Consider the following 26,298-nt stretch of genomic DNA (forward strand, 5'->3'; position numbering starts at 1 on the left):
CATGCACATGCAAATGGCTTCATTACTAGAACACACACAATAAATACTTTTTTACTCTATGTTCTCTTACATAATACTTAAAACGGTATATTAAAACTTCAGAATTAGTTTAACTTTTTGAAATGATTTTTTAAAATTCACTAAAAAAACACAATGTTTTATATTTTACAATAAAATGCAGTTCCTCAAAAAAGTCAAATCGGGAACTACCGAAAATGTAAAAGATTATGACAAAATATTCTTTCATGTCTTATTTCCAAAAGTTGACAGTTCTTCTGCGGTCATACCTTTGGACACTCGCCCACCAAGAATGTTCTGACTTTACCACACTCCTTGCACTCGAACAGTCTGGGAGCAGAGTCGTGGGGGCTCTGATCCAACTAAGTGCCCATGTGTCAGACGGGTATGGCCATACGTAGACGTGTCAGAATTACTTGTTCATGCTATCTCTCTGATATGATGACTCCATTTTCCCAACATCAGGTTTTATGCTTTAATTTGTCATTTTCTGGAACTCTTCATTAAAAATGTTGCCCATTTCCTTAAAATACCCATCTTTATGTATGTTACATTAAGCACTCATTGGGAGATTCACACTTGATCTTGTCATTTGTATGCTTCTGTGGCTGCTTGTCAGCATCTCATTTCCTGATCCCTACATGGCAGGGAGCCTAATCATATTTCTACTGTTTTCCAATAATATCTAATTTATGAAATGTAATTTAATTTGTTGTACTATATTATTTGGTTTGTTTATAATCTGGATGGCCTCTATGGCACTTGCGAGTCACTAAAAATCACAAAATTATTGAGGATGTTTCTTTAATTATTTTTATTGGCGAGGCTATTGCGCAAAGTTCTGCTGTGAATATTTGAAGATGTATTAGGAAGAGGAATTGGTATTGATTTGTCCTGGGACCACTGCAGCATATCCCACTCCATGTTCGATTTACGATCCATCTGTGAATATTGATAATGGGACCTTTTCGGTCATATGTTCTTATTGTATGTTGTCTATGGTGTGAGGAGTATTATAAGTATAAAATTTTTTTTTGATAAAATTTTAATTTGTGTGCAAGTTTTCATTTTATTCATTGTCCAGGCGGAGGTAATTTTAGCTACTGGAGGAATTTGTCTAGTCACATTAGTGTTTTTTTTTTAACTCAAACAGTCCTCTAGCTCTAATTGGAAAAGGGGGAGGATGATTGTTATAAAAATATCTCTGAGTTCAAATAATTTTTTGTTGGAGAATCGCTTGTCCTAATTCTCAGAGCACTCTTCATTATAACAAGCTCTCTAGAGAGAGAGAGTCGTTCACCACATTCAACCTGTAAGGAAGAGGTCGTGATGATTAAAGGCTCACTGAAATATTCTAAGGCCTAATTATGAACTGGGTCAACGTTCAGTGCTGCGTCTGACGCCGAGCCATATACTTCGCTACCGAATCAATTAATAGATAGACTGTTGCTTTGTACGGTAAGTAAGGGTTTGTTATCGGCTTCCCAATTAGTGTTGATAATTTCTAATTAGATTTTAATGCTTTTTTTACATTTGATTTCAAGTATTTTATGTGTGTTCCAGTTTAAGGAGGTATCAAACACTAAACCTAAAAATTTTGCCAGTTTGTCCTAATTGGTATACTATTGATTTCTGATTTTAAATCTATTACTTCATCACTTCACTACCATCTTTTATCTTTATAAATACTACTTGCTGAGTTCTAATGTTATGGATAACTTTAAATCCTCCAGATGAGGTCCATTAATTATTTATATAGACTTTATAATGATTGCGTCTGCCATGTTTAATACGACGAGGGAATAAGTGATATGGTCCAAAATCATCCTGTAAAGGTTGCTTTAATTCAGGGGTAGATTTTTATTATTATCATTAATTGCCAGGTTAAACAGTGTGACACTAAGGACACTTCTGTGGAACACCATTTTCAAGTGGAAATGTTCTCGATATAATCATCGTTCTCACTTGAAGCTACGATTGTAAAAAGTTTTGGCATGAACCTAGGTAAATGTCCACGAATGTTGTATTTGTTAAAGTTTTAAATATAGGAGTACATTCCAGGTAGTAATCATAAGCCTTTTTTGTCTCAAAAAGACTGATACAGTTATTGCTTTCGCCAAATCCTCTTCGATATTGGTTCTTCGAGGTTAGAGAGAGAATCTAACGTGTAGAGCTGTTGCACTGTGACCAAATGAGTGGGAGTCAAGATTTTTATTTTCTCGAAGTGCCATGTTAATCGAGAATTTACCATTTTTTCTAGAACTTGCAACAAGGCAAACTTGTTAGAGACATGGTCTATAGTTATTTGCATCACTGATCTTTTCCAGGTTTGGGGATAGGAATAATTATTAGCTTTACGCATTCATCAGGAAAATAAGTCTAAGCCATAAATGATTATAAAATTGAACAAGTATGTCTTCGCCAGAGGTGCTAATTGGCAGATCTCCAAAACAAATATGTCACCTCCAGGAGCAGATTTAGTGCTGTTAGTGAGAGATAATTCAAACTCTTCCATATTAATTTTATATTATAATATATGATTCTATTGTTTTCGAAAATTTATTGTTATTAGTTCTATATGATTTTATTTTATGCGCGAAGTGACATCTAAATTTTGTCAATAATTACATGCGCCTAAGTTTTCTCCTATTATATTACTCAATTTCTTTGGATCGCAGTATTCGTGTTTACGTCTTTCATATGCATGTCTGGGGGTTTCATATGGGTACATTTATTTTCCCGAAATTTTTCCATAGTTTTTTAGGGAGTATTATTGAGAGATCTGATAAATATTTCCTCCATGAAATTATTACTTCCTTGACTTACTTCCCTTTCGAAATTTTTGCAGATATTTTGATGTATATAGGTTTTAATGCTCAATTTCTAGTAACAATATATCATTTTTTGTAAAAGTACTTGTAAGATGTAATGTTGTTTTATTTTATTTACTGAACTTTCTATTATCAAAATTATCCAATAGTCTCTATGAGGTTTTATATTATCAATTCTGTCTTAGCTTTTCGGACCCCATGAACTTTTGTGTTTCGTGGATGGGTTGAGTTTGGTATTGCTTTTTATCAGCAGCATTTTGATTGACAACGAACAAGAAACTATTAGTTCATATGGTCCTTTTAGATATTCACAAAGGTGGTATACTTCTAGTATGCATTTCATAAGTCCCAGTCTGCTTATAAAATATTGTTAGTGAGGAAAGTGTTTTGCTGGGGTATTTTGTAAAAAGGAATTAATATTGGGAAATATCACTAGTGTACAAGTCATCCATGTGTTCAAATCATAACCTGTCAAACTATACCTGTTGAACATAGAGTTAAGTATACGAGAAAAGTTCCATGTGTTTTGAATAATATGTGCTAACTTCATCATTCATTCATACAAAATATGTCATTTTGAATCTATAAAGTTCCTTCTACTTTACTTCCTGACTATATTTGAGTTTGAACAGTTTACAGTCCCATATTGGGTGTGAGAATTAAAATTCCCCCCACTATTAACATAGGTTCTTTGGCATTTTTATAGTATTCTCCAAGTTTATCACTATGTAATTTTATTTGGTGGTTGTAAAATTATAAAACATGATAATTATAGTTTCTATTCGAATTTTAATAAACCTTGATACTTGGAGGTCAGCTATGTTTACAGTTTACTTTGTCAAACATACTTGTATGTACATATATGCTGTACCTAAATTTCCTTCTTTCTACCTGTGATGTTGATATTAAGTATAATGTACCTATTGTTGGAATTGTATTATTGACATGTTGTAGACATAATAATCATGGTTCATATTTCCTTAATAAACCTTTTGTACTTCTCCCCAGGGCTGTAATCTGTCTGTAGACCATTTATGTTCCATTGTATAATATAAAACTATGAAAATATTATGTTATATCGGTCGTGTTCGTTTTCTTTTTTGTATTATCATCAACTTGAATTTTTTCGAAAAATTGGATTTACCAACATTAGTTGTTATCTTAAAATTATTTAAGTGCTCAAGCACATAAATCCTTTTTCATGGGTGTTCTTTAAATCGGTGGCCTCTTTCTTCTATACTTTCATGAAAATTTCTTATAATATTGCCTTAAGCATCCTGTGTAATATTTTGTTATCTTTGCACAATGACAATGAAGCACATCATGCAGCCACATGTGTGTGCAGTTGTATACCTACTGTTTATTGTTCTTATGTACGATTATGGTGATGGAGTAATCTCTCACCCTTGAAATAGTCACCACAGCCATGTATGGTCTCCTACCATTCTTGGTTTTGATCTCTGCATCCAAGGTTTTATATCATTTTAGGAGATAAAGGTATGTCACATTTGTTTTTGTTCTTTCTTCAGATCTTGGTTTTTGGTTTGACTGATGTTCTCTGAGTATAGTTCGGTTTCTTTGTTTTTGGTGGGTCTCTCTAAAGGTTTTTTTTTTTTTTATTTTCGTACATCACACTCCTACTTCCACCGCTGTGATAGTATTTTCTTGTGCTTCTATATGCATTAACACCCTCAAATGAATTTGATAGCATATTATCAATTTCATTGCACTTGTTTCACATGATTTTCTTACTAATCCTAGTTTTTGTCCGGCATATTAACAGAATTCTTCTGAGATCTACTTTTGTTGAATCTTGTTACTTCTATCTGTCATGTTTCTTTTGTTTTCATTACTGGTTCCCGTTATAGAGGAATATGTACGTTTCTTAGCAGGATCTTGAATTCCTACTTCATTTTAATTCATTTAGGCCTCTGCTATAGGAATTTGCCTTGCCCTTCTTTTAACATTTTTAGTCAGTGTTGCTAATGTAATGCATGCAGTCTTTGGATCTAGCATGATGATTCTGCTCACAGTTTACACATTAGGTTCACCGCCAACTTCCATCTGGTGGTGTGTCTGTAGATCCACAGTAAGCGCACACCGGTTCATTCCTACAATTTCTCTTTGTGTAGTCCATACTTACTGCAATTTGACACTGCAGTGGCTTGGAATTAGGGTCTTAATTCTCTATTTTGACTAGAATTTTATTTTTTTGAGGTCAGATCTGAAAAAACCCTCAAATTTTATTTTGCTATTTTAGTATGTGTGTACTACCTCTTTTGCTTATTGCATCATAACCTCGCAATTCCTCTACCTCGGGGGTATCCCCCTCTTTTGAGAGAGGTCTAACAGCATTTCTTATTATGTGGATCGTCGTTATTGTCAGGAAGATACGATCGGTTACCTGGATACATGTTCAATTATTATCATGTTTTTTTACTTGGACAATAAGTTATCTATTGTTTTTAAAGACCAAATAACCTCAGACTGACTTTTTGTTGTAGCTTCATAAGCAAGTCGTTCTTTTATTTTTCTGAACGACATTTCTGCCGTTGATGGCTATTTAATAAGCAATTTTCCAATTTCACAAGCTGAAATATTTTTGTTTGCTTCCATAGTAAGAAACATGACCAACTTCACTCCAAAGAGGTAGTCAAAGTGAGTCAAAGTTGGGTCAGTCGGTACTTAGGTTTCCTTGGTCTGGTATATGGTATTAAAGTTTTAATACCAACCTGGTCTTTGTGACTTGAAGTTTCTCGAGTGGTCTAAATCAGTTCCAGAAGTCGGGAGGGAGGATTTGGTAAATTTCCAGATAAATAAGATTTTAAATTTCGTCCAGGATGAGGTTCCCTCTCACCAGGGAGGCCCACGACTGGGGAGGAGCAATACTGTCACACCATGGTAATGCCCTGGACACCACCTGGATATACGCCAACCCACAACTGCCTTAAGGGTACGTCAGGTCCCCATGAGATCGGAACCAGCACTGCAGGCATGGCTTGACATAAAAATTTCCCCTCGCTCAACAACGTCAGCATCTAGTTAAGGGTGGAGTGGCAGCCGTCCAACTCACCCTCCATCAAGTTAAAAGGCAGCAATTCAATAGTCCAAAAACTATGCCAAGGTCGTCAACGAAAGGAGGAGAATTGGAAATGGGGGAAATTTAAAAGGAAGAGGGAGTAAAGGAGTTAAAAGGTCCCAATGTTCAGTTGCGCATCACAGCAGAGAGCGTAGGCCATAAAGGGGCATACTCTCTCTGACAGTGGATCCCTAAGCCCCCACCTCGTTAAAGGAGTGGGATCAGGGGGACCAAACCTTCACTTAAATGTCGCGAATTTTTTCGATTCAGATTGGCCGGGGATAGTAGGTCCAACAATGTGAACAAAGAGAGAGAGGCTCTTTAAGCCTTGATATCTCCCCTCTAGCACCGGATCGCTAGCAGGGGGAGAGGAATAAAGGGTACAGGGCTAGGGACACTAGCATACCTTCCAAGTCATACCTTAGGATTGGCGGTTAAGCAGGGGGAGAGGAGGAAAGCAACTCCCAACCTCAACAGTAATAGAAATAACTTGTCTACTTGAACACATTGGTTCCGTTTAAACAATAAATCATGCACATGTTACACCGGGCGAGGGAGACCGAAACCTCTTCATCCCCATGATAATTGCGATAGACTTATAGTAGCCTAACGATTTTACATGTACAAAGGAAATATTACGCAGAGATAGGCACTAACCCGCTCTTGAGAAGCTGGGGGGGGCAGACTCTAACTACTCAACTTTATTAAACCCCAGAGGAACCGTCACCTTGTTCACGTGCAAGAGTTATGCCTCTCTCCAAACCAATTCTAACTGGGATAATCATTAAGCACGTACTATAAGATAAGTTTGGAAGTCAGCAAAAAGCATGCACTTTGTCTCAAAAGCTAAAAACAGGACTGTAGATGGTAAGACGATACCAAGTGGGTAGTAGTAGCGAGAGGAGGAAGGAGGAGGTAACCGTGCATGGCTCTAGCCTTTGCAACGGCTCTTGACCGTGAGAGGGATTTTGGAAAGGAATATTCGAATTGGCAGAAAACCTGTGAAAGTGGCTTACACGTCGCCTTAGTACTTTATACCGACACCCTTTTTTTGTTGGGGGTGCTCGCGCAAGAGGGTAGTAACTCAGCATACCATGCTACTCTTTTTCTCTGTTATATTTAGGATCTATTTATACTTAGAAAAACGCGCTACAGGAACTTTCACTGGCAGGAACACAGGTCGAACTAGAACGTGCAATCATTTGTAGAAACGAGACACCCCAAAAAAGGCTTCGTACATAGGTCGTATGCTGCGGCAGTTCAATGACGTTTGCCTGGGAGTCGTTTAAGGAACATTGTGTATGAAAATAGGGCAGAAGCAATCTTCCTTGGATCGTTATTTTTTTTAAGAGGCCTTTAGTACTAGAGGAGTAAGCAAAAAGGAAGAACCAATTGATACTAAAAACCAGAAAAGTTGAAAGTGGTGAAGAAGTTGAAATTTTGTATAAAAAAAAAAAAAAATTTAAACGTAAAGTATAAAAAGTAAAAAAAATAAATTTCAAAAAATAAAAAAGAAAAAAAAAAAAATTCATTTTAGTTTTCGTTAGTGCTACCGGTTTTGTAATGTGTTTTGTTAAAGTTAGTTTATTGTATGTTTTCCTTACTTTTTGTGGCGTTTCGTAAAGTTAGTGTACGTGACGTATCGCCGTTGTCTCCTCTCTGTCGACCACGTTCCGAAGATCAGCCTCACTCCAAAGGTAAGCGTCCCACATTTTTACTACATACGTACAGTACTCTTGTATAACATGCTTACACTAATACACTTTATTTAAGGTATATTAGCAGTACAATTAGGGTACTTATTGAATGGTACAATTGTATGTAGTATCTCATTGTTTATAGGCCAATTAGCTTTATTATGAAAATTTACTGGGTGTTTGTTTTGGGCAGGGCTTGGAACGGATTAGCACATTTTACATGCTAAAATGCGGTCAAGATACGAAAGCTCATGATACGAAGGCCGCATCGGAACGGACTTAAATTTCGTATCCGAGTACCACTGTATTCTGAGGGTTCTAAATATTCACGGGGGAGCGGGTCTGGTAGATACCCCGCGAATATGGGGGGAACAATGTACCTGGGTGCAATCTCAAAGTGGTGGGTCCCTATTCACCTACACCCAGTCCAAAAATTTGAATTTTGCTGTGGTAGGAGGTTTCCACTATGTAATTACCAGAAAGGTACTTATGTACAAACAAAAACTTTTAATACAGCCCACCTCCAAAGCTGGACATAAGAACAATGGCTGAAACTTGATGTATCACTGGATACTGAGAAATGGATTGTAACAGCTTCCAACATCCAAACAGCTTAATTGTACAAGAAGCTCCATACCTGCAAAACATAAATACATTACTTGTGCTACTTACTTTATCAATAGGCATAGTTCAGTACTTTTACAAAACAGTATTCAAGCAACGTGCATGCCTTATTGTACTCACTTTACTAATGAAACCTAGCACCTTGTAAGAATAAAATTGAGCACATTAATGGCTTAACTACAGTCTCTGCAACTGAGATGCAAACCTTGTAGGCATAAAACTCAGATTAGATATCAGCATTTATTCTAAAAATGGTAGGAGGTTAAACTGACAATGACAAAACTCATATTCTAATAATATAATTCATTTGACAAAGCCCCATACTTGATAGTCATTAAGGTTTCAAACTCCTCTAACTTCATAAAACCAGTCTTATTCGTGCTGAACAGCAATGTGGTAAAAGTATGACTCATCATTCAGCCTCTCATGTGAGGTGTAAGAATGTCAGTTCTATTATGTCACATGGAATTTTAAGTTTAGTAGTTATAAACTTTGAGATGCGCAAATAACTAAAATAAAATATTTGTTTGAAAACTAAAGCCCTTCAGTGCATCAGCTCCATTTTCAAAAGAAGCATCCAGTAAAATTGTCTAGGACATCGGGATCTCTCAAAGTCCTCTAAACGCGATATGGTCATGGTACGTGTGGTCAGCTTGTGAGCGACCAGCCTGGATTTTGCTCCAAAGAACTGACCATCCTTGCTTTCATCACTGATCTTACCCTCACTCTTTCAGACCATAATCCTTATCTTTGTGGTGTTTTACCATAGTATTATTATCAGCGGGGTCTCTTGCCTTAAATACCTGCCTTAAGGAAACATTTCTTTGAGCCTCCCAATGTCATACTGGTACGTATTGCTGCTACTGTTACTTAAGTTATCTTTTTATTTTGAAAAGCCATTTGTTCTGTTATTAGTATTCAACTGGGAAAATACTCATGCTGGCCAAGCTGCTCAATGTTTTCTAAAGAAGTCCACCTAACCTTGGCTTTTGTTCTGTTTTGTTTATATCAGCAATCACTCTGCGAGGGTTCATGATTACATAAGAAACACTTTTCGTACCACTTGATATTCGTTGATGGAATCGGTCACATTTCAATTTGTTTCAGCTTAATCTACCTCTCTGAGGTCTAAAACTTCAGTTTCAATCAGTCTAAACAATCAGAATGAGGAAGGATGTTAAAACTAACTCACTTACTGCATAAGAAAAGGAACTGACCTAATTTAGCTTTAGAGAATCTGTTTGATGATTTGTCTCCCTATTCTGAGTAATCAAGGGCTGCTCTAGGAGCAAGAGGACCGTGCTGCACAAAGCCAGCATAAACCATAACCACCACCCCATTCTAACAGAGAGAGTTCACTCATACTCCTGCCACACGCATAATAGATCTCTCCTTGGTTGCCGGTCCCTCATCTCTTGAGTGCTGGGAAAAGCATCTAGGATTGTGGGTGACATTCCTTAGTTAAAAAAGGAGGGAAGGAGATTGAGAAAATCTTGGAATCTTCATCAGGTAAGAAAGATCCTGAATCTTGTTATAAAATTCTGCGAATGAAGAAGAATGAGAAAGATCCCACCCTTCAAACATGTTGAACAAATATGAAGGCCATAAACTACCCCCAAGTAAACTAAAAGGAAAATAGTTCAACCTTAGTTCCGCTGTCTGTAGCTGGATACAGAGGTTCAAAAGCTCAAAAAGGGTTATGGTAAGACTCCAAAAGTTACTAGGACACAGCCTGCTTGGAAGGCTGAAGTCATAACGCGGCGTCAAGACTGAAACTCCTCCTTAGCACCGAAACTACACTTAAGAGTAGAAGTCAGTCAATTCATTCAAAAATGACATTTTTATGATAAAACTGAGATTTTATGTATTTAATGCTCAACAAGTGAGTTACATACATGAGGTAGTTTCACTATCTGCGGCAGCTAGAATTTGAATTTCGCGGTGGCACCATTTTGTTTTGGTTAGGTGACCAGCCCGCCACAACCTGGGTAGCAGGAAACAACATGTGCGGTGTGGAGGAGGAGGGCCTGAATGTATCACTGATAAGTATTAGTGCATTAAAATATTTCATCATGAAAGAGCTGAATACACAATGTAGGAGGTGGGATACATGGATACATAAGTTTTACCAATCATATAAGATATGGAGGCACAAACAGAAAAATATTCCTAGCATTTGGTTTAAAATGGTTGTTGGTTCCTTACCGTTAAGAGAGCTGCACAGGAAAATACTGCCACTGGATGTGTGCTCATCTTAACTTCGCAGAGACATGGTGTATAGCCAGGGATTCTCCTAGTACTACACTGGATCATTACCAGATAAGGAAAGTCTGTGGAAAGCAAGGATACACAAATTCAATGCCCCTGCCCAGGGCTCAGTACAAAACACAGAAAATACTGGTAGTTAAACGGCCTTCTTCCTCACTATCCCTACATTAAGGGTTGGTTGCCCGATCAAATTCTCCACTGCCTTCTAGCAAATGAACTCATCCTCCACCAAACTCTCTCTCCATAGCGTTCTACACTTTATCGCATTTATACATAATCATCCAATTAATCTGTTGCTCTCCAATCACTTCCTCTAACAGGTCTCCTTCAAGCCCTTTCACTCCCTCTGTGTCATCCACCCTCAACACACCCCCATACCACCTCAATCGTGACTTTATTTACTTCTGTTAATGTGTACCTAAGCATGCCCTTTCTATTTTGTCATTTCCAATCTATCAAGCAGGCGATATTCCAATAACACACCGTCAGCATTCTCATCCTCTTTTCTCTCAAGCATTTACTCATTTTTCTTCCTAAAAGCCCATGTTTCCAACACATACATGAGTCACAACGGTCTTATCACGTGCCACAGAATCTTGACTGTAGCTTGATTGCAATTTTCTTACACATGATTACTCCAGCATACCTACTCTCCATGTACCCACATGTAGCTTTATCCTACTGTCAAAACTTCAGCCGCACATCCTCCCTCTGGCTAAAGTAGATCCTTATGTATTTAAACTTTTTACCTGTTTTTTACTTTTTTGAAAAAAAAAAAAAAGGGGGGGGGGGGGGGGGGGGGGGGGGCCTCTTCCTTCTGCATTAATATTCTGCCTCATCTTCAATACTGCCTCAAACAAAACCTCGTTTATTCACATCCACCTTTATGCACCCCTCCTCTAAAGACTCTACCACTCTCAAACCTCTCTATAGGTATCATATTATTGGCAGTGATATTCCAGATCACCAGGCAAATACAAACAAACCCACAGCTCTTATTCCTGATCTCTTCACTTAACACATACATGACCAGCACAAACAAAAATGGGGGTTAATGCTGACCTGGTGTAGTCAACATTAATTCAAAGTTCGTTTCTCAACGGATATTATTAACTTTTGGCTCGTTCTTTGATATCCATACTCGACCAACGTAACAAACTTTTTCTGGGATTGACCTGTGTGCCAGTGAAATGTCTTATAGCACTCATTTCTGGGCATCAGCTCGTGTCGAGGCCTTCGAAAGGATCCTAATATCATTCTTTCTAGTTAAAATAATCAAACTACCAGAGAAAAAACAAAATTAGGACAAAATGTCAGTAAAACTACTCGCTTCACTCTTAAAAGAAGTGTCGGGTATGGTAATAGGGCGCGGATGTGGAAACACTACCACCGGAGACATTCACCAATTAGACCTCCAATCAAGAATCCCACAAGAGAGAGTGGATACCCAACGGGCGATGCAGCCGCTACTACTACTATAGAGACGCAACGGACAGCAGCGCCCTAGCTTGTCATCCTTAATATTAGCGCTAGGTCCCAGGGACGCATTTTTCTCTGTGCTGCTTGCATTTTACGAGGGAATTATTATTTATTCAAAGATGGAACGTTCTGCAATCGCAACGGCTAAGTAAGTGCCTATAAGTAATGGTGTTTTACTATATTTTGTCTTACGGGAACCAGTATTTCTTCTAATTGGGTCATACACGGGTTTCCGGTTGTCTCGTGGCGGCGCATGCTGCCTCGTTAAGAATTCCCAGTCCTCCATACTGGGACTTCTCTATAATTCTGGGCTTACCGTTTACGTTCATTGTTTTTACATCGAGTTTTTAGCTAGTTTAGCACCCTTACCATTTCTCTTAGTTTGGTATTTAGGCTATATATTGTTCAGACCACATCCCGGCTCTGCTCTTCATCGGTGGGTCTTTCGCTGGCTCCCGAGTAGGCTTCTGTTCCTAGGAACAGTTTGCTCCTCCTGGGCCTCTTTTTCTTCTAATAAAAAGTGTCTTCCATCTTTACGATGTAATTTTATTCTATTTAGGGTTTAGGTAGCCTAGGTGCATGTTCAGGATTTGGTACCGCCTGGTTCCACGTGGCCCTCCACGTTGTGTTGCTCGCGGCTTAGGGCCACTTGGGTCAGTTGTTTCATCGCACCATTACCATTCCCCTCTCCTCCTACCAGGTATAGAGAGTGCTGGGGACCCTTGGTTGTCATGACAACCTCAGTGCCCTCCTCCCTCCCTCTCTGAGTGGCAGGGGTTACTCCAGCGGTGGGTATAGGGCGACCACTCATAGGGTACCGTGTCTCGATCGAGGTAGATAGTTGTTGAGGACGAGGAGGAGTAGGCCACCCCCCCCCTCCTCTCTATCTCCCGCCGTGTTACGCCGAGACCCTCCCCCCCTTCCCAGTGCTCAGCCACCTTACCTTTCTATAACGAACGGAGCTTCCGTCGCCAGCGGGGCACCTTTGGTTATTAGATTACTGAGCTCCGCCAGCGGGCGCGGGTTGGTCACTTATAGCGGTCGGTTGCTTGCCTGCCTACTTATATCCTTCTATCTCTCCCCCGCTACCGGAAGGGAGCTTGTTCGTACCGGGCACTCTTCTAGTAGACGGGGGGAGGAAGGTTTGATATTATGTATTTTAAGGATATACCCTAATTTTACGAGATTTGTTTAATTTATCACTCATATGGTACCATCCCCGACCATTTTTCGTCGTGGTTACCTTTACCACCACTCCTGGTTGGACTCTATCTGTGTACCCAGCCGCCAGCGGAGCATAAGCCTAGGACAACCAAACCAACCTTGTTAACCACACGTATTAGGCGGGGCTCTGCGGGAATCTAACTTTCGCGCTCCGGCACCAGCGAGCAACTGTTAGACTGTAAGTGTGTTCTCCGATTACTCATGTATTTTTCCACTTACAGGCTACCAACTGTCAGGTCCGGCGTGCAACGCGACGTTGTACGACCCCTGCGGGACATGATGAGTGCAGGTCCACGCTCCATGTGCCACGTCATTCAAACGATACGGTGATAGTTTCTTGGCACCGGAAGCCTGCGCCATCTGCTACGACCTTAGTCGGTCAGCTGGTGGAGGGGGGTAAGTCGATTATAGGCTTCTTATCCACTTATAACAATCTTAGACATAAGTTTGTTAAGCCGTTCCGCCATTAGAAAGCTCATTCTCGCCTTTTCTCCAGGCTAACTAGTCGTGAGGAGACGGTCGCCTTGCTACCCTGCTGAAAGTGTGGAGTGGGCCGGCTTCGGGAAGAAGCCGCAAAGGACAGCCGACATCCTTGATAAGAAGCTGGCCGTCCAGATCCTTCCCGGCGGAAAGTCAACAGGACGTTGACCCCTTGTCCGCAGAGCCCCTCTCATAGCCTCCACCCTGCAAGATCTCCAGCAATCTTTCGGGGTAGTAGTTGCTCAGGAGTCCGGTCCGGACGTCGCTGCCCTGGACCAAAACATCGAGCGACTGGCGGTTGGAGTTAGAGGATCTTGTTGGTTGAGGTAGGTGTGTCTTCGGGCGCCCAAGGTCTTTCCTCAGGGTGTTCCCGGATCTTCTCCTGGTCCCTTCTTTCGAGCCGCTCCGTTCAAAGGCTTTGTGGGATCGAGATCCCTACCGGCTCTCCCGCTCTCCTTTTTCTGTGACCTATAAGGTGAAGGGACAGAGAGAAAACCGAAGGACTTATCTAAGACGACTTCTAAGAAGTCGTCTCGTCTTCTTCGGCTAGGAGTCTTCGACTTTCTTACGCTGGCGCGGTGAAGGCCAAGCCGAGCTCTTCTTACTCGCAAGAGCTCTAGAAGCAGGCTTCTAAGGAGAGTGGCTCCGCTCCCGCCGAGCCCAGTGCCTATTCCTGCCTCCACCGCATCCACCCGGCAACGCCGGTGCGGAGGCGCGGGATCCGCACCTTTGATCACTGCTTTCTCAGCAGTGGTGTGATGCAACAGCGTGGGTGAGATGGTCGGTTCGCAAGTCTCCGCCCTGGGGACGAAATTTGAGCAGATGTTTGCAAACTGTCAAGCACCCTGTCCAATAAGGCCAATCCATAAGAGATCTCTATAACAGGGTTAGAGAGATGAGGAACGAGTGGCTGGGCTCTCTCAGGTCCCTCTTCCAGTATCCCCAGGGCCAAGGCGCTGGTATTTTCCAGCTCCCGCCATACGACTCTCTGCCAGATTTCTATGGAGAACCCTGCGAGAGTAGCCAGCCTACGCTCCATTTAAGGATGGGGATGAGCTCTATCCCGAGTGTGGAACTCGAAGGATTGAGGACTTCCGAGTTTTATCCTCCGGGTCTGGCGCAGCCTTATCGGACTATGCTAGGCTGACTGTAGCGGCTCTACTAGAGAAAGACAAGATCTCTAGGAAGATGTTTCTACGTAGGGATCATGCCCAACGGGAATGGGTTCACTGCCTTGAGGACTGGGAGTGCACAAACACTAGCTCCAGGCCTATAAGAGTCCTTTCACTATTTTTGCGACGGAAGAAGAGGCTTCTCTTACGTTCGCCACGAAAAAGTTGAGAGGGACTCTTCAGGCAGCCTCAAGGATGAGCCATGACCCAGCTAAGGGAGGCGGAGTCTACTTCTCCGCTCTTCCAGCTTTTGGAGAATTGTGGGAGAACTTGCCAGCCACATTCACGCTTGGCAAGCTCAAACAGGACTGCGCATGGAACCAGTTCGGCGAGAAGCTTCAAGACGGCCTGATTCCTTGATCAGGCGGAGTTGACGCGCGAAATAGGTTAGGGCAGGTCCCTCAATTTCTCTAATAATAACGGAAAGGCTGCTCTTTCATATGCTACAGAAACCGCTGTAAGACTTGGCCAAATCCCAGTTCAGACGGTTCAGACAGATGCTTTCGACTCTCTTCAAAGATAGGAGGAATGCCGAAAGCACGTTCTGAAGGAGTGCACTATTAGGCAAGAGCCTAATAGACTCAATGGCTTCTAGCATTGTAGGGGAGCGGATCTATCCAGAATCCGCTGTAAATGAAGTGCACCACGAGGATGATAGGACAACCAGAGCCTTAGAGCTAGGTGGGGAATTTCATCTAAGATTCCGCCAAGAATCCGCCCACTGCTGCGTAAGAAAATCAAAGAAGTCTGGTAAAAGGTTCAGCCTACCAGAAACACCAGCCAGAAACCAGCAGCAATTTGTCCAGGCCGTCCGGTTACCCAACAGGGAGGACAACCTGGTAGTCGAAAAGAACCAGCCCATATCCTGCGTCTCCCCAATCACAACGTCGACTAATACGCACTCTCGCCGGCCTTCAACCCTACGTATGAGTCAGGGCTACACTCCCTTTAAACAAGAGCCGAGACGGTTATTAGGGCGAAGAGGCTACTTTTCGCCCGAGTGGCGCAGGGACGGGCGACCAAGGAGCAGGCGTTAAGAGGAGGGCGTGGTGTCAACCCGCCCATCAACAAATGAGGTCCCCAGGTAGGAGGGAGCTGTTCCTCTTCCGTCAAGGTGGGGGTTTCAGCAATCGTGGCACAGAGCATTAGCGCCCAAAGGGTGGGGTTGGAGTTGGATCAAAGATCTCCTCATCAAACTCCATCCACAAATACCATCAGAGGAATGACAGATTACGCGGAGGAACTCCCTTCAGAAAGGAGCTATTGCGAGAGTCAAGCATCTAAAATTTCAACGGCGCTTATTCAGCGTGCCAAAGAAAGGCTCAACAAAAGAAGGGTAAATCTTAGAATGTCAAAGCTAAACTCTTTACATTCGTTTCGACAAGTTCAAGATGCTTACCCTCTGCAAGTAAGGGACCTTACTTCCGCGTGGAGCCGGTTCACATGCTCCATGATTTACAGACGCATTACTATTCATATCCCTATAGCAGGGACACTTCCGCCCATTCCTAGGGTTCGGCTAGAGAAATCAGACATTCCCATTCAAAGTGACGCCCTTCGGTCTGAATGTAGTCCCCAGGATATTCACGAAAATAGCAGAAGTTGTTGTACAACAATTGAGCACTCAGGGGAATGCAGGTAGCAGATTACCCACCCCATCGACGTGATTGGTTGATTCTGAGGGCACCAAACCGTCGAGAATGTCTCAATGCCACCAAAAAAGGTAGTTCACGTTCTCGAAACATCTGGCGGCTCCAGATAAACAAAACGAAATCCAGATACCCCGGAGTATCGTTTTCGGGCTGGGAATCCAACGGGATTTGTCTTCCACAATCTGTCAATTCCAGTGGCCAAACGAAAGGGAAAATAGGCAAAATCGTCAGCCAATTTCTCAAACGCAAGCAAACATCAAGGAGAACCAGGAAGAATCCTAGGGTCCCTTCAGTGTGCTTCGGTAAACAGATATCCTCTCCTGAAAAGCAAGCCTAAAAGATTTAAAAAAAAATGAGTTTGGCGATCGAGAGCAAACAACCAAATCTTCTAAGGACAAGTCGTCAGTAATTCCACAGATTCCTTCGCAATCAACTCCGTCCATGGTCGAAAAGTAAAGAACCCTAGACAGCAGGACCCCTTCATATCCCCTTCCAGTGTTAACCATCACACGGAGGCCTCACCTGTCCGTGGTGGGGGGGAAATTACCAGTTCAAACAGGTTCAGGGGACTTGGTAGTTCAATTTCGCCAGCTCCACAATAAACGTCGTGGAAGCAATGGCAGTATTTCTACCTTGAAGAGACTGCTTCCCCCGAAAAAGTCTCATCTAAGGCTAGTTTTGGACAGTGCAGTGGTATTAGTTAATTGCATCAACAGGGGGAGGTCCAAATCAAGCAGTGAACCATGTCATGATAGCCATTTTTGCCCTTAGCCAAACATAACACAAATGGCATCTGTCCGCCCACTACCTGGGGGTGGTAAGAAAGGTGATAGCTAGACGCTTATGTCCAGGTCAGTGCCTTGGCATCAGAATGGTCCCTAGACGCGGGTCATCCACGTGGATAAGCCGGAGAGTCCCAGGTCTCCAAGTGATCTCTTCGCTCCAAGCGAACCACAGCTCCCTTGCTATGTGGCCCCCAACTGGACCCTTGGCATGCACGGAACGCTCTGTCGATAGATGGGATCAGTGGAGAAAAAATTTAGTTTCCGCCAAGTGAATCTTCTCTTGAAAGTCTTTAAGCAAGCTGAGGACTTCAACGGAATAGTAGCTCTGATTGCACCGGACTGGCCCAAGAGCAACTGGTATCCTCCTTCTTCTGAAGGAATTGGGTCTCCGACCTCAACGGATTCCCAATCCCAAGCTGTCACAATCAGTACAAATGAGGGACTGTGGTTCGCTTCTCAGGAATTCTTCAGACCCTAACTTTATGGACTTCATGAAGTTTGCGGCTAATAAAGATGCTAATATTGATCCACAAAATATTCTCTTCTAGAATCAGATAAGAGAGAGTCAACCATTAGACAATATGACTCAGCTGTTAAAAAAATATGCATCTTTCCTGAAAGAATCAAACACTACAACCATGACAGTTAATCTAGCTATATCCTTTTTCAGGTCGTCCTTGTTTGAAAAAGGTTTAGCAGCTAGCACTATTACTACTCATAAATCGGCTTTGAAGAAGATCTTTCAGTTAGGTTTTCAGATAGATCTGACTGAATCTTATTTCACGTCTATTCCTAAAGCCTGTGCTAGACTTAGACCTTCTCAAAGGCCTACTGCAGTTTCATGGTTCTTAAATGATGTCCTCAAACTAGCTTCAGATACTGACAACTCGTCTGTACATTCATAATGCTTCTTAGGAAGACATTATTCTTATTAAGCCTAGCTTCAGGAGCTAGAATTTCAGAACTGTCGGCTCTATCCAGAGATGCGGGTCATGTGGAATTCCTCCCCTCAGGAGAAGTTCTACTTGCTCGGATCGTAGCTTTTTAGCTAAAAATGAGGATCCTCTGGCAAGGTGGGCTCCTTGGAAAGTCATCCCACTTCCCCCAAGATCCTCTCTCTGCCCAGTATCAACTTTAAGAGCCTTTCTATCTCGTACATCCTCAAGATCCTCAGGTCCTCTCTTCATGAGAGAAAAAGGTGGTACTTTGTCAGTAAAAGGTATTAGACAACAAATCCTTGACTTTATTAAACAAGCCAATCCTGATTCATTCCCAAAAGCACATGACCTCAGGGGAGTAGCCACCTCAATTAATTACTTTCAACATATGAACTTTGAGGATCTTAAAAAGTATACTGGATGGAAATCCCCGACAGTCTTTAAACGTCATTACCTAAAGTCCTTGGAATCTTTAAAATTTTGCAGCAGTAGCAGCGGGAAACATTGTTTTCTCCTGATACTGTATAGTAGTCGTAGTATAGATCCAGGTCTCCTTTCTACCTACCTCAGCCAACATGCCTCACCCTATCGCCATGCTACTCGGATATCCTAGCCTTAGCCGCTGAATCATACCAGTGGATTGTCCCTAATTTTTTTGCTAGGGGACATCCACACTTGTACTGTTATTGTACTTCAGTGTACCTACCTTATTTTTATGCTAGGGTAGGACACAATGTGTTTGTAAAAATTACACTGCATTATTATGTTACTGTGTTTACTGTTAATTTTAAGTACTTTACATTCCTAACTTTCTTTTATGTTTACTGTTTAAAATAAGTTAGACTTAAGTACTTAGTTTATATGCTGTAATTGTTTACTTATATTATATCCCTCATTTTACAAAACTGCTTTTCATTTGTCCCTTTTTTCCCATCTTGTCTGTTTCTGGTACTCTTTCATAGGCCGACACGAGCTGAGCCCAGAAAAGGGATTTGACGAAGGAAAAAAATCTATTTCTGGGTGATTGGCTCGTGTCGCCCTATGAAACCCACCCTGTATTGTTTGCCCCCCCTGCAGGACAAGATGTTTTAGATTAAGGATGACCGCTAGGGGCGCTGTGTCCGTGGCGTCCTCTAGTAGTAGTAGTAGCGGCTGCATCGCCCGTTGGTATCAGCTCTCTCTTGTGGGGATTCTGATTGGAAGGTCTAATTGTTGTGAATGTCTCGTGGTAGTGTTCCCACCCTCTCGCCCCTATTACCATACCGACACTCTTTTTAAGAGTGAGCGAGTCAGTCAGTTTTACTGACATTTTCTTAATTTTGTTTGTTTTTCTCTGGATAATTTAGATTAATTTTACCTAGAAAGAATGATATTAAGGATCTTTCAGGGTAGGGCGACACGAGCCAATCACCCAGAAATAGATTTTTCCTTCGTCAAATCCCTTTTTCTAGGTATAAATAAATGCTAAAATTATACCAGAGAAAAAGCCATATGGAATGCTGGGGTTACTACCCCCAGCTCGCTCACCCTCATAGGGCGTCGGTATAGCACAGGGGCGAGTGGAAGCCACTGCCACAGATACTCTGCCAATCAGCTCTCTCCCCTCTTCAAAATCCCTCGCCAGAGAGGAGCCGTTACACGGCCACCTTCCGCTCGTCACTACTACTTCTGCCAAGAATCTACATTCCTTCTTAGTACTCGTTAACGTTGACACATTTGTTTTTTTGCTAATAATATTTGAGAATTTTCGAAGCCATCATGTCTTCAGACCTGCAAGAAGCATCTTCTTATAAGTTGAGTATAAAGTTTGAGTATAAAAGTGTTGACTTTGAACGCGATGTGAGACTATGCATCAAATATGGTGTTGTTTATAATGAAGCGATTGCTTGGGACCGAGCGTTTTCGTTTCTGAGTCGGCCATTTAAAATGCATTGTTGACCACGTACTTGGTCTTCTCAACTTTTTATTGCGGTATAATTTTTAATTTTTTCTTACCCCTTTTTGCTCATCACAGTATATGTTACTGTTGTCGTGAAATTTTACCATTTCGCTCCTGATGGGTTTCAATAGGTTGGTGTATCACGGTTTGAACCTTTACATTTATTAGCCTAATTAGGAGGTTTCCCTCTTTTATCATCAGTCCTTCAGGAGCGATTTGGTCCCCTCACGAGAGTGCGATGATAAAATTTCATTCCTACAACATGCGCGAGTATTGTGTTTGAGGGGTGACCTAGGCTAGCCTGGCAGTATGCCATTTTTTTGGGGGGAGGTAAATGAAATTCTCATTCATTCATGGTGCTCATGCATGTTGTGTAGGTGATATTATTTATTTTATTATATTATAATATTATATTGCTAATTGTATTTTGATGAGGTTTGGAAGTCCTACATGAATATTTACCTATCCTTGAGCGTCATTTTTACTTATCCTAGCCTACCCGACCAGATCTAGGCTAGGTTTTGGAAGGTAGGCTAGGCGGTTCAGAGTACTTCTCGCTACCCTAGTTGGTACTAGTCCTGGCTAATCTGACCGGACTAACATTTTAGTTTTTGGAGGGTGATCCTTTACTAGAGTTCCTCTCTTTTGTTACGTAATGTAGGTGCTAGGCCTATCTTACCTGACCAGGTCGATATATTCAATTTTGGAGGGTTGAGGTTAGGCTCTAGAGTGTCCTCTTCGTGAGGAACTAGTAGGCGCCATCTAGGCTACCTGACCAGATCGGGGTATACCGATTTTGGAGGGTTAGGCTAGGATCGGAGATGGGCTTGCCTTTATTGGTCGGTACTTCCAATAATTCCTTATCAATACTTTTTGTTAAGTATAGCCTTGGCTATTACCTCCTTTAGGGTGTCAGTTGGCCTGCCGTCTTCTGCCCCCTTTAGTTGTAGGCTATTCACAGCTTCTCGGAGGGTGGTAATCACCTGACCGGTCATTGTTGCCAGGCGATTACTAGTTTACCTTTTCTCCTCCGGGTTTTCTTCCTTCCATTCCGGGACTTGTTCCAGCGGTGCTTTGTTAGCTCACTGTCCTAGTAACCCTACCAGGGAACAGCAGGCCCAGAGCATCGAGTAACTGCCGGGGGATTAGTCGGAGGAGGTTAAGGGATTAGAAGATTATGTAAGTCCCCTCTCTGTTGGTATTTTTTTCCTGGCCTGTGTTATTCAGGCCCCCCGAGGTGTGGTTCTAACCATCACACTCGCCAGGATGTTTTTATACGCCGGAGTTCTTAGTACCGCTGTTCCCGCCCCTCTGTTTTTCCGTATTCTCTGGTGTTATCGCTGCTTCCCCACTCCGGGGGGGTGGGGGTGGAAACTTGGCTTAGAGAATGCGTTTCAATTGACTTGGAATTGCTACTCTACTCCGGTGCATTCAGACTCAGGCTTAGGTTTTACCTTGTTTCCCTGTTCTGCTCGTATCAGGCCAACTCCGCCGATCATAGCTATTGCGATAACGAGATTATGGATTCCGGAGCAGGCGGAGACATTCAGAGCGTTAATGTTGAGTAAAATCTTATTCAAGAGTTGATATTTCCTTTAGCTAGTTTGGTAGAACTAGTCTAAATGTACATATACCGCCGGAATTATCTCCGGCAGAACTATTTTGACGATACTCATGTATCAATTCCAACTTACAAATGGTACGCTGTCTCGACTTGGGATGTTCAGCCGTTCTCCAGCAACCATGTTGGGCATGAGGTCTGCCGATCTCATGCCAGCTGTACCGATGCAGGTTGACGACATCCTAGTCTGGCATCCTGATGGCTGTGAAGTGTGTTACACTTTAGTGGAGAACGTGACTAATGAGTCGGTTGGTACCATCCGACACCTCAGTAATGTTTTTTTTGATTTGGTTCAGTGTTCGCCATTGGAGGATCTGATTTCGTCTTCTCTTACAGACCCCTCTGGCGCTCAAGGCCTCCTCACTGGTGAACCTTAAGGTCTGGGTGGGCAGTTATGGGAGGAATGTTGCCGCTGGATGCCCCTACATGCTGTTGGAGGAGATGTGTTCTCTCCTTTATCCTAATGCAAGGTCTTCGGCAGCAGTAGCTAAGGAAGTGGCGGCCCCTTTCATCGAGAGGATCCGTTTAGAGACCCAGATCCCCACAGAAGACCAAAAGGGCTTGTGCGAGGAGGTGACGGAGGAAGTAGCAGCCATCAGTCTGCATCGCAAGCCGATGACCATCGACTCTCAGAAGAAGGTAGGGAAGTAAGGCAGGTGGTTTTTAGTTTTTATTTAAACTATTGCTGTAGTCCATCTACTACTTCTTCCTCTTCCTTTCAGGGCTTTACGAAGTCCAGAATCCTTGGGGATAGGTCTCGGTTCTGTGATCCCCAAGGTGAAAACTCTGGAAAAAGAAGTCTCTGCCGAAGGCTGCCAGACAGCTAAACCTTCTCTGGCGGACTCCGCTCGGTCTGTCATTGGCCCCCAAGCCTTTTGGCTTCCTCGGCAAAAGCTACTCCCCCACCTAAGGGGTCGAGAGCTAAGGGTTCTAAAGCCAGACTGGAGGAGTCCAGCTTCGACCCTGACGCCTTTGCTAATCTTCTCATGGAGAAGATGGGCAGTATTGTGGACTCAAGATTCCAATCGATGTCCTCTCAGCTCGCCTCGGGTTTAGAGACATCAGGGCAGTCCATCCTGTCTCTGGCTCAGAGACTTCAGACTCAGGAGAGCTTGCTGGCCGGACTTATTCAGTCCGGGGGCACACAGCAGTCCTTTATTGTGCCGGATGCATCTAAGCTCCGCCACCCGAGGACAACAACCCATGGCGGTTGGCGCTGCATGCTCCCTTTTCGGATGGCTTGCTGACAATTGAAGGCTGTGGAACCCGTCCCGTGGAAGATTACGAGTTCTTCCGGCGGACCTCCAATTTCCCTTCTTCCCAGGCTACGCTCGGTTAGCCGAGGAAGCGTTTTGTCAGGGTAGACAGGGTCCCAAAGGAGACTGTTGCTCTATCCTAGAGATCAAGCACAGTCGGCATGGGTCTGCACCCTTTTGGAATGGAATTGCGTCAACACTAAGTTGATGCCACACAAAGGTTGCTACACCATGTTCGTGGTGGGGGATAACATCCCAACCCCTTGTGCATCTAAGATCGTGGAATTAACTCTGCAGGCCGGAATGGAGGAGAAGCCAATGCCTCAGCTTCGAGAGACAGAGCCTACCTCTCTGCTCTTTCCCGGAGACTTGGAGTGCTGGTTTGGGCGCTTCGGAAAAAGTTCACAGTGGGGCAAACTCGATCCGGAGTGTGCCTCCACACAGTTTAGTGAACGTTTGCCAGAATTCCGAATGCCATGGTAAAGGCAGAGTTTGAGGCAAAGTGTAGATTGAGCAGATCTATCAACTCGGTTACTACTTCAGAGATGATGGCCTGTGTCTACGCTGAGGAACCTCTATTCCGGGTCCTAACAAAGTCGCTGCTGCAGACTTTCCAGTGTGACCTGTATGATTTTTTGGTGGCTAGGCAGAATTGCAGGAAGCATGTCCTTGCCTATGCTTCCATCAGACATGAGCCTAATAAGCTTATTAAGGCATCGATCTGGGGGATCCAACCTCTTTCCTGGATGACGTGGTTAACAGCGTCATCAGTGAGGTGGCTAGGGCTAACCAGAACCTTCGTGCCCGCTGGGGCCTTCCCTTCAAAAGGAAGTCAGAGACCTCCGGACCGCAAGCCAAGAGTAGGAAGAGGGTCAGGAAGTATCAGCCTTTCCAGACCTCTCAGACACAGGCGGTGGTGCAAGCAGTTCCTGTCTCCCAGCTTGGTCAACCTTCGACCTCTAAGGCACGACCACAACAACAACAATTTGTACTGCTACAGAGTCAGCCCAACTCAAACAGTCCTTGAGTTCGGCTACTTTCATGACGTCCCCCGGCCTTCAACGCTTCGTTTGATGCGCAAAGGGGCATTTCAAAGCTATAACAGGCACACAAGGGGTATAGCAGAGCAAGAGGAGCTTACCAGCACAGAGCTGGTTCCAGAGCTCTCTCAGAGGCAGAGGTTTCAGAGGAGGCAAAGGAATTAAGACCTCACCCAATCAATGAACCTCTCCAGGTAGGCGGGAGACTGTACCTCTCCCGGGGAACCAAATTGGGACCTTCAGTACGTGGGCCCACAGTATTGTATCAAAAGGTCTTGGGGTCGAGAGGGATAAAAGGGCCTCCTCCACCAGTCAGTTTCCACCAAATTCAAACGACAGACCTTTTAAACTATGTCAAAGACCTTCTTCAAAAGAAGGCAATAAAGAAAGTCAGACACCTGAAATTTCAAGGACGTTTGTTCACCATGCCAAAGAAGGGACATGGACATGCTAACCGTCTCGCAGGTGCGGACCTACTTTCCCCGTGGGGTCGTCACCACCTCTATTGATCTTACAAATGCTTTTCTCCCTACCTAGGCTTCAAACTAGGAAGACAGGCTTACTCGTTCAGAGTCATGCCTTTCGGGCTCAACATTCAGGAATATTCATGTCAGACTAGTCTTGGACAGTGCAGTGATAGTTCACTGCCAAAACAGAGGCGGCTTCCAAGTCAAGCCACATAAACCACGTACTGATAGCAATCTTCTCATTGGCAATGAAACATCATTGGCACCTGTCAGCTACTCACCATGGCACGGCGAGTACGGAATGTCATTGCGGATTCACTGTCCAGGACAACTCCGCTGGAATCGGAATGGTCCTTGGACGCAAAGTCATTCAATTGGATTTGCCTACAAGTACCGGGCCTTCAGGTAGACCTGTTTGCCACGGAGTCCAACCACAAACTTCCATGTTATGTGGCTCCCAATTTGGATCCTCTAGCCTCAACACCACAGATGCGATGTTCCATAGACTGGAACATTTGGCAGAAGAGATTTACCTATTTCCGCCAAAAAACCTTTTGATGAAAGTTCTACACAAACTCAGATCTTTCAAAGGGCGGATAGCACTGTATAGCACCCAACTGGCCGAAGAGCAATTGGTTTCCTCTTCTACTAGAGTTGAAATCTCCGTTCCCAGACGGATTCCCAACCCAAAGTTGACTCAGGGGGTGGTACAAACTCAGACTGTGTCAGCTTCCTCAAGAATTCTGAATGCACTAACTTTATGGACTTCATGAAGTTTGCAGCACAGAAAAGATGCTAATATTGATCCGCTAAACACATTGCTCGTGGAATCAGACAAAAGGGAATCGACACTCAGGCAGTATGATTCAGCAGTGAGGAAGTTAGCCATCTTTCTAAAAGAATCAGATGTTCAGACAATGACTACGAATCTGGCAATTTCATTTTTTAGAACTCTGTTCAAAAAAGGCTTAGCTGCTAGTACCATTACTACGACTAAATCCACCTTGAGGAAGATATTTCAGTTTGGCTTTAATATTTGATTTTAACAGACTTGTACTTCTCGTCTATCCCTAGAGCATGTGCTCATCTGAGAGCAATAAACCGGCCTCATACGGTCTCCTGGTTTTTAAATGACGTACTCAAGTTAGCTTCAGATACTGAATCATGCTCATATATAACCCTTCTCAGGAAAACATTATTTTTACTGAGCCTGGCCTCAGGTGCCAGAATATCTGAACTGTCGGCTCTCTCTAGAGAACCAAATCATGTCGATTTTCCTCCCGTTCAGGAGAAGTTCTGCTTTCTCCAGATCTGAAATTTCTTGGCAAAGAATCAAGACCCTCAGAACAGATGGTTCTCCGTGGAAGGTTGTTCCCCTTCCACAGGACCCAAAAATCATTATGTCCAGTTTTTATTACATTAAAGTCTTATCTTGACAGGGACTTCTAATAGGTCTTCAGGTCCTCTTTTTGTTAGGGAGAATGGTGGAACCATTTCCTTGAAGGCCATCAGACAAATTCTTTATTTTATTAAACAAGCTAACCCGGATTCAGTTCCTCAGGTCCATGATATCCGAGCAGTAGCTACCTCAGTTAATTATTTTCATCATATGAACTTTGATGATCTCAAAAAGTATACGGGTTGGAAATCTCCGACAGTATTTAAACGCCACTATCTAAAGGCTCTAGAGGCCCTTAAATATTCTGCAGTGGCTGCAGGGAATGTTGT

General features: G+C 43.0%; 1 long non-coding RNA gene across 1 annotated transcript in view; it reads right to left on the bottom strand.

The window, feature by feature from the left end:
* Nucleotides 1-8,232: 8,232 nt before the first annotated feature.
* LOC135213409 (uncharacterized) overlaps nt 8,233-26,298 on the bottom strand; it is a 124,912-nt gene continuing 106,846 nt past the window's right edge. Inside the window, exon 3 of the long non-coding RNA XR_010314109.1 lies at nt 8,233-8,262. This is a non-coding gene — a long non-coding RNA (uncharacterized LOC135213409). The remainder of the gene's footprint in view (nt 8,263-26,298) is intronic.

This window comes from Macrobrachium nipponense, chromosome 42 (assembly GCF_015104395.2).
Source record: "Macrobrachium nipponense isolate FS-2020 chromosome 42, ASM1510439v2, whole genome shotgun sequence".
Lineage (NCBI taxonomy): Eukaryota > Metazoa > Arthropoda > Malacostraca > Decapoda > Palaemonidae > Macrobrachium > Macrobrachium nipponense.